The following is a 13,888-nucleotide window of genomic DNA, read 5'->3' on the forward strand; positions in this document are numbered from 1 at the left end:
CTAATAACTTTCCTTGCAGCTTAGCTTTGCCTGAAAATAGCAACTGGGATTCACATCTTTTCAGTTGTGGGAAGAGAAAATATTAACATATATTAGAAAATGTATAAACATGTTACACATACTTGAATTCAGTAGATTTTTTTTTGTTATTGATTTCCATGGGATGGTTTTCTAGGATAAAATTATGAATTTCTACCAAATAAAGAACTTCTGATTATACCTCTATTATTCTGTAGGTTTTTCTCATAAGAGTTAATATTATATCTACCGAGGTCTTAATTTTTTCAGATTTCTGAGAAGATAGATAGTGACCCTTTTTAGCATGTAATCCTACTTTCTGTTCATTCAAAGGCATTCCATTGTCTCTGAGAAGCTGATCTAATGAAGCCAAGGACAAAACTATTGTTGATTTTTTTTTGAGTTGAGCCAAATTATTAAAGGGGAGGGTTTTGTTCTGGTTTTGTTTGGGTTTGTTTTGTTTTGTTTTTAAGTGTAGGCACCTGTAATGAAAAAACTTACATCAGAGTATCTGTCCAGAACTCTTTTAAAAAGGCTGAAGAAAAAAATAGTCATTTGGGGTGAATGACCCGAATGTAAAGAAGCAAAATATTTCCAGTGAACATTTTCCTGCAATTGCCTTTTTTTCCAAGGACTATTCCCGGAGTTAGATCCTTATGTCTGTGCCATGTTGTTTAATGTTAGGTGACATGAATCCCTCCCACATTATCAAGTTCACTTTAACACAAATAAGAGATTTTTGCCATTCATTTCAACCCAGGTACAGTATAATTCATTGAAACATTTGTAAGCAACATAAAAATCTGTATTCTAGACTGAAGTGTAAATGTAAATGATACCTGCATGCATGCTGCTCAAATGCTATTCAAAGGAAGGAAGAGCTATATCTGAAGGACATACTGGATACTGTCTTGGGAATTTTGAGCTGTAAATGTCATCAATAACCCAATATTGAACTCCTGCATTCATCAACTGAAGCTATACCACTATACAGAGTTATAAATATGAAAAAGAAAATAATTAGTATTGTACAGAAAGAAGCCTCAGATACACTTCTCTTGAAAATGTCGAATGTATAGTTTTGAACACACAATCAAGGCAATGGCTAACAGAGTTAATCTCCATTACCTGCTTCCTATTGCACAGGTGAATAGAGAGAAAATGATAAATTGGAGATTGCAAACAGGATAGAGTTTGGTACTTACTTAAGATCACAGAGCTGGAGAGGAGGTAAGGGAACAAGACTTTGGCAGGGAGTCAGGTCTTCTGTGTAGATTTCTTCTTAAAGACATTACTCTCTGAAGAAAACACCTTCTGTGCTCTAATCTTTGAGCCTTCGTTTTCTGAGTCAGCCCACCAGCATGCACAATGAATGTGTTAACATTAATAGCTATTATGCAACTCAATTCCAATACTGACAGAAAATATATACAGGAATTCTAAGGCATTTTCTTTACTTTCTTTTTGAAACTTCTTCAGTATTTTATTTCCAAAGTTCATAAAGTCCCTGTTTTAAAACTGTGAAAATGAAGCCAATTAATCACAGGCTGCACTGCAGCATATAATGAAAGAGAAATGAGATTTTATACCAATCTTTTTTCTTTGTCAAAGATTTGAACAGTGATGGTAAATTGTCTCACAGAAAGAAGTTAACAGAAGTTTAAAGATAAAGTCTGATCTGGCAATTAAGGTGCTAATCTGAGAAATGTAATATCTAGGTGAAGTTCCCTGATGTGCTGTAGACTTTCTCTCTGACCTTGAACAAATCACCTAGTGGAATTTTTCTTGCCTACCTGTAGTGGTATGAAAACGAGGCAGGCTGACCAACCAAGTTACCTGATTAATCTAGATCTATCTAAGCACTGGAGGACAATGTAAGCAGGCAACTTCTTCCACCTCTTTTAGGATAGGAAGAACCACCTTTAGAGAGAGTCTCTCTCTCCTACAAGTAGTTTGGACTAGATACTTAAAGTGAGGTGAGACTTATCCCACTTTTAATCTTCCTACGCTTCAATTCTTGCCACACCAGTAAAATGAGCATAATGACATTTCCTTTCCCTTTTAGGCTATTATAAAAAGGGTAAAGTGTGCAGCATTAAGATACTGTAAGAATAGGGTGATAAAAGTACCACAGACACATATAAGACTGGTATGCCTGTCAGAAAAAGAAAATCCAAAGTCTTTATAACTTCAATCATAGTATTTTGCTAAACTCAATTCTAGCACTCTTAAAATCAACTTTAATCAGAATACTATCCTGATTGCCATCTGGTTGGGTTCCTATTAGTCATTCAGAGACCAACACTTGGCACTAAATTATTGAGGAGAAAATGAAAGACATGCTATAAATAATGCTAGTCAGCATTCAGGTGTTGGGAAATCTGATTTGTTACAGCCATGCATAGTATCTATCAGCAAACCTAGTTTTAAGTGCAACAGGTGCCTATCACTGAAAATCTGACTTCTTTGTTATAAATTATAAATTATAGGAGAGACATGTCAGTCATGAATTTCTGCCCTTTGCTTGGAAGGAAGTTAAATAATTCATTTTTCAGCAATAGACAACAAATGACTGAAACCACAAGAAATTTCAGGCCAAGTTCTCAGCCATGTCTGTCAAAATGAAGTGACGTGTTGGTGATTTCTAGCAAGAAGACAACTTCAGTGCAGCAGCCTATGAATTGACACTGCAAAAAAATCTAGATTTATTTTGAACAGGAGTCCTGTGGAATTTATTGATGTTCTTTGAGTTTAGGGTGGCTTATATTTGCAGTGCAAAGCTGTCAAGTCAATTTTACTTCTTTTACCTGTCAGAGGGCTGCATTTAAGACTTCTGTGTCTCTCTCATGTGGATAAAAAACCTCGTCTGGACAGCAAGTTCGTCAAGGTAGAATAGCTGTATTAGAGAAAGCTTCAAAGGTAAATGCAGGCTAGCACCTGTCTTTATCACTGAGGAGGATGGAAGTCTGATAGTGGTCAGCTTTACTGCAGGACAGAATGACTTTGAAAAATATAATTTTTAGGTTGGTTGGAATATTTTCTATCCAAGAATATCCACTGCAGTTTTTTCAGTGAAAGGGTGTCATCCAAGGCTGAGGTGTTTATTCAGTCATGGCGTAAGTGCATGACTTCAAGAGATCCCGGAGAGGGGTAGGCCTTTCAAACAGAAAAATTTCAAGCCTGTGTTCTGAGTAGAACAGAATTTATGTGTTTTGTTTATTTATCTACTTTGTATGGTTAAAAAAAATAATATATTTTTCCTTTCCCCTTGCATACATGTGCTCATATCCAGGGCATTTTTTAAAGAAACATCAGGTTTGGGTCTCTCCAGAGCACACTGGAAAGTACTTGGATAGATCATTATTTCAATTGCTCTTGAGTTGCTCTAGTTTTCAGATAATCATCTTCATTTAATTCTCACTCTGATACTGTTTCTTTCATCTTCTGCTTTCTATGAGAATTATATAATGGTTGTGAGGCTTCCAAATATTCATCTTCCAAATTATTTCCCTTATAACAATTAAAATAGTCTAAATATTCCAAATCCTGTGAATCATTTATAATTTGAAAGTTGCCATCACCTTTCTGTGACAACGCAGTTGATTTCTCCAGTAAGTAGAAGACAATATGATTTTGATTTTAATTCTTTGCAGGGGTGTTCGTATAGTTCGAAAGGCTGGAACTGTATTCATGGTTACCACTTTTCAGTTTGCAACAAGGAAGATTTTGCTTTAGAAAAGAAAAACCGGTGTCAGAAGACATGTATAAAATGACACTTTTGCACTGAAATATCACTACCTGGTGTAAATTGTACTTCCTGCTCTGCTCTGTAAGTCACTTATAACAGCTTGGATCCACTTAGGAATGTGTTAAATGTGGTCTCATACACCTCATATCTAAATTGGTCCTTCAAATTATGGGAAGAATAACAGCCCTCAAAACACTGGGGTTGATTCATTAGATGGATTATATTTTTTCTATAAACAAGAATAAAGAGGCTGTGAATAAGTTTTTAATTACCTGAGGCAGAGGCTGATATTTCCACATGCATGTATTCCCTCATAATAACTTTCTGCTTCGTACTAACCCAGCAGCTGGAATAAAACTTATTAGAACAAACTGTGGTCTCCCAGGAACCTTCAGCTTCTCAAGTCAATGGATTAATGTTATATAAATATCTTGATATTCTTATTTAGTCAGTTTGTCCATATCAGTTTTCAGTACAGCATCATCTCTGCTCTAGTATCCCTCCAGGCTGAGCCCATTAATATATGCTGTATCTGGTTGTTGCTTGGATTCATTTTTATGCTTTGTATCTTTGTGCCATATCAATGCAAAGCAAATTAGGCAAGATACAGCATGCATATTCCCAAAAGGAATACAAGCAAAATGAACTAATGTAAGTTGCCAGCCTTACTGTAGTACTGCCAACATCAGCCACTCTGCTGGAGAAAGAATATTCTGCTATATTAAGGTAATGTCAACCTGATGAATATGTTGGTACAGTAATCTTTATTTTTTCTCTCTTTCATTCCTGTACTGTGAGTAGGTTTTGCAGCTGATACATTTTGCTGCTGCAAACAAGAAACACTTCTCAGTTCCTCACTCCATTACTAATCCTATTTTTCCTAACTTTTCTGAATTTATATTGGTTTCTAAAATGCCTGTAGTCCATTTAGTATCAATTACATTTGTTAGTTAGGAAGGATTACAGTGCAAGGTGGCATCTACTATCATTTTCTGGCCCTCTTTTTGTGTTATGTAGGCTGAGTCAGCCCACAGTCAATGTCAGCCATCAGGAGCTAAGATCTTTGACCGTTATTTACATGGAAATAGCATAAATTAAAGCAGCAAAATCCAGCCCTGCTCCTCAGATAAAACTCAGCCTGCTTTTACCAGCAGAGTACTGGCTTTGCTGTGACTCTAGCATATTGCTTTCCCCTTCCTTGATACAACTCTTCCTGCCCCAACATATACCACAAATGTGGCAGAAACAGAAAAACCTTTTGTGTTCAAGGCCCCCAAAGCTTATTTGGTAAATATTTTGTAACCCTTTCTAGAAAACATGGTAGATTTACTGCATAGAGATCTAGATAAGGAACATTATTTTAAGCAACATGTCTTCTTTTGCATTACAAGACCTTCTGTCTGTGTTGTTACTTCCTCTGCCATTCATATTCATGAGTAACATCACTGTATTTGTTAGCATATTAGTTACGAATAATTAGTATTACTATGTGTACTGTTTTTAACAGAATTCATAAATATGATGAAAAAATTGCAGCTAAACAGAACAGTTATCTTTCAAGCAGCCACTCCGCTAGTCTGCAAATCGCAAGTGCTGTGGAAGCCACCTACCACCTATCAGCCAGCACTGAGGATCAAATCTTTTCTAAGGTAAGTAACATAGAATGCAATCATGCAAGCTGCAATTCTTCCAAAGCACCAACCTTCCTTTAACCAATAAGAATATTTTAATGAAACGGCTATTGGGCTTGGTACTGTGTGCTCAGGAGCTAGTCTGCACATCTCATAACAAATATGGAAAGGCAGGCAAACTTATATTTGTGATTATGCTTTTCTGAACATACTTGATCTCCAGGACCCCCTCCAAAGGCCTTTGTTCTTGTCTCATTGCTTGCGTTGCAATTTGCACTACTTTAGTTGAATGTTAATGCAAGGACACAGGGTTTTTTGAGCTCAGGTAACAAGGCATAGATGGTCAAATTCTGCATTTGAGAGAAAGTGCTTCTCTCACATCAGTCAAATTTCCTGTGACTTTTATGAAAATAGGCAGCCAGATATGGGAGAAAGACTTTATTAATGCCTTTACTAAGAGAGAGTTCTCGTACAGCAGAAATGTTGAAAATCAAGCTCTGGCTCAGGGAACTTTTTCTTTGAAAATCTGGCTCTGAATCTCATCAGTATCTCTTTACTCTTTGACAGGTGTCCAATGTTCTGCATGAAGATGTATCCTAAAGAAATGAAACAATAACAGTGTTTTCATTTCAGTTGTTTCAATTTTGATGCTTGTTTTCATTCTCATCAGCAAATGTTTTCCTCTTGTTCTTTCCTAAACTGCCGTGGGATAAAATAAAATAAATCTCTAAGAACAAAAAGAAAACAATAAAGCTCTTAAGAGGCTGTTTGGTTTCTGTTCAGACTCCTAACAGATGCTTCATTCTTCTTCACTGGTTCCAGATTTAATAAGGCCATGTAAGTCTTTAAGAAAACAGCAATTTAGAAGTTTCTTCTTTTTTTTTTTTAATGCGGTTGTTTTCAGATTTTAATATAAAATCATCTTCTCCAGTTTTCCTTTGAGTATAATGCCTGAATTTCTTATTCATAATTCCTAAAATTATTTTTTAAAAAGAGAGAATGTAACACGAAGTTGTATTTTCCATGAATAACAGCACACAGCTCTTGTCCTGCATACTGACATGACTAAAAATAAATCAATAAAATAAATAAGTCCTGATTCTAGTGAAATAATCAGACTTTTGCAAAGGAACACTGATGAGACTGAGATAAAAATTTGGTCTGTTCTGATCATGTGTATCTTAATGTAAACAGTAATAAAACATTTAGGGAAATGTCACTACAAAAGTTTTCACATGTTGTCTATTTTATGAGTAGAAATGATTCACTGATTTCTTACCTGAGAACTTTGCATTCATTGGTGGGCTTTCCTTGCCTTTTACCTTCTTGTTTTAGTACTATTACTGAGTATGTCACCCTACTCAACTTTCAGCTTTGTATGGCCTAATCTGCCTTAGAGATCACATTGGTCTTAATAAAGTTGACGTATTCTGGAACCACACTTACTGAAGAGTGATCTTGTTATAGTTGAGTTCACAAGACAGAGAAAAAGTATACACAAATAAAAAAAAAAATAAATTGTCTAGGCTTACCTAAGTAACTCCTTGGAATCTTTGGTAGGAATGCTGAGTTCTTCACAGAAGGAAAGAGCAGGACTGGGAGAGGCTTTTAGAATTTATTTTGTTGTTTATTTTAACATTTCAAAAACATAGACTTTATCAGTCTTTCTTTCAGGTTTACCACTTTTTAGACACTGGTATATATTCCACAGGAAATTAAGACAGTAATTACATCGTGAACTGCATTATGCAAGCTTTGACAGTGTTGCTGGCTTCCATTCCCAGACACTTGAAAGCACTTGAGGTGCCTTTTGTTCTCTTGAGGTAGGCTATGTTCATGTGTGTAGCTGTTTCTTGTATAATGGGGTGTTTCAGGCATGCACTGAAACAATGAAATTAGGTGTATTGTAACTATGGACCTGGGAAGCTTTAAAGACTTGTTTGCTTCTCTAGCAATCAATTAATTTCTGTCTTAATTATGACAATAACAATGCTCCAGTATATTATCTGGCAGCTAAAAAAGCCTTTTGACAGTATTCCATCATCACCTTCCTACTGCTGAATCTTTCATAGCATTTATAATATCACCTGTCATCAGATAGAGTTCCAATGGTAATTTATCTTTACTCCTTCCCTTTGGACTTTGCTAGAAACCAGTAGAAATGTGAGATACACAGTTACTGAAGGAAACCTGTACTGCCCCAAACTGCACATTTTCAACAGGCTAAATTATCCTTAAATTAATACACAGCACTAAAAAGAAATTAAACTTAAAATTGAATTTTTGACAGTTGTGATAAATTTTAAAGAGGAAATTGATAGTTTAAAATCTCACTTTATTTTTTAATGAAGTTTCACAGACTTTTTTTCCCAACTTCTGCAATGCTGATTTGACATCTCCAATACTTGTTTTAGTGTTATATTTTCTTTACAAAAAGAAAATGAGTCATTCTCCACTTATATGCCTTATAGCTAAAACAAAAGCAAGTGAGAAAGACATTTGTATTCTGTAAGAGATTATAGTACATAACCTTCTCAAAATGTTAGTCTGTTTAGATGGGTTACAAGTGTTCACCCTGCACAGACACAAAGCTGAAAAGGATGCATGGATCTGAAATAACTAGTGGTGCCAATTTTTGCATTACTTAAAATATCATTTGATTAGTATGAAATGAGAAAAATATTTTGTGTGAGAATGTGATTAATTTTGTGAATAAAAACTGCAGAAAACCACCTTCTGTTTTTGATCTTTCAGTCAATTCTCATGCACCTTTATGGTTGGGTTGCTGGACTTTTTGGAATAGCATGAAGAGGGAGGTTTCAGGTTTGTCTTCAATCTTTCATCTTCTGAGTTTTAAAGATGATAGGAAATTCAGGGAAAATTAATATATTCAGTCTACTCAGTAAAATTAGGAAAAAAAACAAGGCCCAGAAGATCTTTTACATTACAACCATTTTTGCTTCTCCTCTCAGCCCCCAAATGTTGTAGTGTAGGCAATACTCTATATTTAGACCTCTGTTGAACTGAATTAGTGGCATGCTTAAAACACAAATAGCTGTCCTGGACATTACTTTGGATAGCAAAAATAGAAAAATCAAGTCTGTTTCTGAAAAAGGATCTCTCTGCCCTTTTTAATAAAAGTAAGGGTCTTTGTACCCTTTCATTGTTGGCAGAGACTAGCAAGGTGTCGTTGACCTTACATACTCTTTACAGTAACATAGACTTTTTCAAAAAGTCAAGCCTACAAGGGTGGTAATGAGCTATTCCATATTCAAACCCATTTGGCTGCTTTATCATTTTCATCAAAACCTAGAAATGTCTCATCTAGGAATTTCTTCATCAATAAAAATTTATATTACAGAATGACAGCCTAGCATTTCTGACTTTGGCAGTTGCTCTGTGCAGGTGTCATGTTTCAATGTATCTATCTTTAACGCAGTAGTCTCAGACTCAGTGCAATATATAACTTGTTCATAGTGGCTAAATCTTGGCTTTTGGTTCCTCTTGTTTAAAAGGTGACTGTCATCTCTGAGGCATCTAATCCTGGTTATGTGGACAATTTCACATTGTAATGGAAAATATTTCTCAAGGGGAAATTAGAGAAGCATGAACCTCTCTAGATATGACAGATTGGTTCTGATAAACATCCAGAATTTAGACACTTATCTGGACCACTCTCTGGTCTTTAAATCTTATTAGGATTTCTTAAAATACTTCCATATTTTATGGGTTTATCAGGGCGGACATATAAGAATATAATTTTTTATGGTATTTTGGTATTAAGTCTACATTTCTAGATGTAACTGGGAGATTACAAGATTCAAAAAAGATTCAATAGGGGGAGTCATGCAGTAAAATTTTGTTCTGGAAGGCCATATTTGTTTCAAGACTGGGACTGAATTCTATAGACTGTTAAAGAAAGCCTTTAACTGAAAGAAATAGTATTTGGGAATTCTGCTCTATACCTAGTTTATGATGCTACTCCTAGGACAGACAGTAACAAAAAATGGAATTGTTCTTGTCTTCATGAAATGTTAGATATAAACCAGAAAATTTGTTTAGAAATTCTTCCAGGAGACCTATTCACCTGGTATGTTCAACCTTTCTAGTCCAGGTCAACTTATAAACATTTCAAAAATGCCTTCAAAGTTTCCTACTTTCTGTCCCAGTCAAAACAGGAAGTGAAAGCTGTACAGAGGAAAAATACAATGTTTACTCTTTTTGTCTTCCTTTATATTAAACATCAACAACAAATGGATTTTCCATGAAGAATATCCAAAATATTGGGTCAGTTGTTATGCATTGCCTAATGCTGCGCAGAACTTCTCTTTTCCAGAGGCTGACAGTTCTCCATTGCTACTCTATGGCATTTTTCTTTGAGAGGTTTATTGCTTTGTAAGTGCTGGGTCCATACTAGACTGCTTTATCTGAGGCAAGATGATCAGCAAAGGTGTTAACTCGTCCTCCTATGTATACAGAGAGAGACTTGGGAATGGTCCTGGGGGTAGGACCCACATGGACGCCTCCTCACTTCGTGATGGAGGGAGAATTACCCACTCAGCATTTTCCACACAACCCTACATTTTTGTCCCATTTATTATTTTATCTACTCACTGGGTCCAAAGGGCTGATGAAAATAAATGACTGTTTCCATTACCTGTCTATGATAGATATAAAAGTAGCTTTTCGGAGAATTTAGGCCCTCTGATGTGAAGGCCTATCCCTAATCTAGGAACCTTTTGGTAGCAGCTTCTCTTTAGTGAAGTCCAAACAAAGTTCACTCTGTCACATTCCCATTTCACCCACAATCAGGAGTTTGAGTTTCATGTCCTACTTCTTCCTTGTGATAGATAAAGCAGAATGGGGCATGATATAGTTGCCTGAAGATAGGTGTTGGGTGCCATTTGGCACCCTCTAGGATACCAGAGGTAACTATAGGGGACTGGCAGCTCGGACACAGAGCTTGTTGGAGCCCCTTGCACTTCTGCAGTGGCAGCTGGAGTCCAGGTAGGACATCCTCTGGACCTTATGTGGTTTAATGATTTGATCCATTTGTCACAGAAGAATTTTCTCTAACATTTGGATTTGGTGAGACACAATTAACAATTTCATTGGAGTTCTTCCGTGACATTCCAGGAAGCCTAATTGTTGCTGAATGGCAGGCATAGGGATAGTCAAGATGTACCGTTTAATGGCTGTGAACCACTTCAGCTTACACAAACCTACTCTGTCGCCTTTTACTCTTTAATAATTAATAGATTTTAGAACTTCCACCTAGACTTATAGTTATGTACATGAGGTGCCTATAAAATCAATAGCTGCTTGTGTATGCATCCAGATGCTTTACTAATTTAGCCTTCATTATGCTTCTCTGCAGCAGGTAACAAGCCTTAATATACCCAGACAGCATACAGGAAATCTGAAATAAAGATAGATTTATTCAGCTACCCAAGGCTATGCTGCAGGTATAGGGTCTGAGATCAGCATTACTTGCTTTGGTATTTTCTGATTCTACATAATCCTAAGGATTTCCATCCCCAAACCTTCCAAGACTGTCTCCAAATATGGTCTAAATGTGATTAGTCAATACACACAATATTCTAAAAATTCCTGGGGAGTTTGGGATGAAACTTGTGTTTCTTCTGGTGCAATCCCAAGGACAGTCTTTTTAAAAAAACCTCTCAGAGTTAGGGCACTGTAGGGGCCAATAATGGTCCTTTACAGGAGACATGGCACAGCATGTTATATCTACATGTTCTCCTTTTGCCTTTGGTGGAATGGTCTAAGTATCTTAAACCAGTTTTTACATTCTTAGCAACAATAATCCATTCCAGGGGACAGCAAGTGGTACATGTGGGTGACATGGTATCTGCTCATTAGAATTCAAGCATACACTAACACTGTAACATTGTTAAGTTCCTTTTTATCAGAACACGGGATAAAATCAGCCTAGTGCTATTCATTCCTTATCAAGTGGTAAGTAAACTTTTATAATTCATGATCCAAAATATACACAACAGATTTTTAGATTAGATCGGTGTGTTACTATAAGTCCAGAATAGAGCATGCTGGCTGAAATCTTGAAGGCTTGTATACTGAAAAAAAAATAATTTGTCACTTCTGTTCCAGTTTCCAGTAGGTTTGGTGTTTGGAATATATAATATATCAATTTTGCAAAATAAGAAAAAGAACTCATTGTCATCAAGGCTCTCAAAAGTGGGATGTTTAAGTGTTTCATTGAACATCTGGTTTTAGAGTACTTCCTTTATATAACTTCAAAAAATAACATCTGTCACTTCAGAAGAAATAAAATGCTGCAAATCTGAGATGCAAGTAACAGGTGAAAGTTGATTCCACTTGGTATGAAAATTGAAATGCTGAAGAATAAAAATAAATTATGTGTTGGAATATTCAAATTTTAATAAATGATTTTTTCCATTCCAAGAACGATACTGCTTATATTTGTATCCTGTAATCAGCCTCAGGAGTTTGAGTTGGCAAAGAAATTTCTTTTTGAGCCTGTAGCCATGTGCTTTCTTGTTTCCTTTCATCCAACTGTTTTATTTATCCCCTTTTGCTCCCATCTTTTATTCTCTTATGCATACTCACACTTTCTGATCCCCTGCCTTGTATTTCATTTTCTCAGTTCTTATCCCAGCAGATTTCTTTTCAAAATACAGGCATAGCTCTGAGAAAATGGCTTGGGAAGTAGGATCCCTGGGGAGAAGGCCTCAGGAAATGAAATAGCTCAGCTTAAACGTAACAATGAGTTGGTCACAGGATTGGGATGAATGCAGTTAAATGTGCTGGTTTTGTTTGTTTCTTGAATAGTGTTTCTAATTTCCCTGTGCTAAATAATCATTCTTTAAGCATATCTAAAAGTAAAAAAGTATTATTAAAATGGAGTAATAGCAGAAAGATATTTGAACTTTAGGTTAATTAAAGTTTTTATTTCACTCCATCATACAGATCTATTTACTGGTCATTTTGGCTAATTTTCCACAATCTTTGCACAAAAAAAAATCCTTTCTTAGGGTATTAAAGCAGCATACATTATCAGAAAGATTATGGATGTCAGCTGGGCTGGTTCATGATAGCTGAGGAAAAACAAGTTTTGCTAGTTGGAAAGATTATTACTGAAGGGCTCACAGTAGCGAGATGGCAAAATCAAATGCAGATTGTGCCTTTAGCTGTTGGCATTGTAATTTGTGTGACTGTGAAATCTATATATGCAACCTGATGGCTCTTTTTCATTGCACCTTTTTCCTTTGTATGTAAAAGACAAGTGGTATTTTGCTTTCCCTGCACCACACCAAATAATTGTTAGGTGGTGGTGTTGTCCATTTCGTCATTACTTGATGTAAGATATGATCCAAATGGAACAATGGCATGATTTTATACAAATTGTGCTGGCTCATCTGCACTAGTTCTTAAAAATTGTTGAGTTTAAAAAAAAAATATTCTGTACCTTATTTACCAGCCACCTGTAATAAATGATTGGAAAGCATAATTTGTTTTCCAGAATCTAACATAGAAAACTGAGTTTTATACATTATATACTGTCTTATGCTTATGTAGAAAACTGAGTTTTAAACCACTGTAGAGCCACTAATAGCCCAATTCTGTGGTATAACTTCAGAGACTTGGATAGGACTGCACAGGCTATAAATTAGGAAGGAATCTGACTTTTAGTGGCTTCATATTATAGTCTATCAGGACAGCATGGAAAGGAGAGCTATTTCTATTAGCATAGTAATGAAGCATTTTTTCCAAAGATAGTGAATGAAATCAACACACTAATTAGACTTTATGCATAATACTTGACGGTCAACATTAGTCAAAAGAGATAGGGAAAACTTCCATTTAATGCATACCAATTTTCTTGTTTATATTGGACAAGGAAAAAGAAGAACAAGAAGATAACATAAACCACTGTGAGAGGAACACTTCTCAGAATGAAATCATGTGCATCTCATCTTTTCACCTACATTATGCAGATCTGAAAAGGAAAAGAACCCCTACTATAGAAAAGAAAAGAAATAATTCTCAGCATAGCGTGATATTCATCATGTGATTCAGATAAGGTCACACACATGATTATAGAGATAGAGCATACAGGTACATCAGCTGTGATATACATACATTTAGGTAAAAATCATAATATCTTGTATCTAATCTTACACACATACATAGTTTTATTGTTGGTTTGTTCACAGCCCTTTTTCAAGAGGTAATGAGAAAAACCTGAAGCCCAGTGACTTTTCTTTCCAATGCTCTAACAGTGTATTTTATGCCCTCTGGCATATTTGCTGAAACTCAGCTGCCCTGAGATATGGCCGTGAGGCTGGTCTGACCAGTGGCACTGATTTAGCAGAATTTGATTTCTAGCCACTTTTGTTCAGAGTATCAGACCAAGAGTCCAACAGTAAGAACCTGTAGCTAGAGAACATTAATATTCTTGCACCTTTTATGAACCAATGTAAAAGATTTT

This window comes from Haliaeetus albicilla, chromosome 5 (genome assembly GCF_947461875.1).
Source record: "Haliaeetus albicilla chromosome 5, bHalAlb1.1, whole genome shotgun sequence".
In the NCBI taxonomy this organism is placed as follows: Eukaryota; Metazoa; Chordata; class Aves; order Accipitriformes; family Accipitridae; genus Haliaeetus; species Haliaeetus albicilla.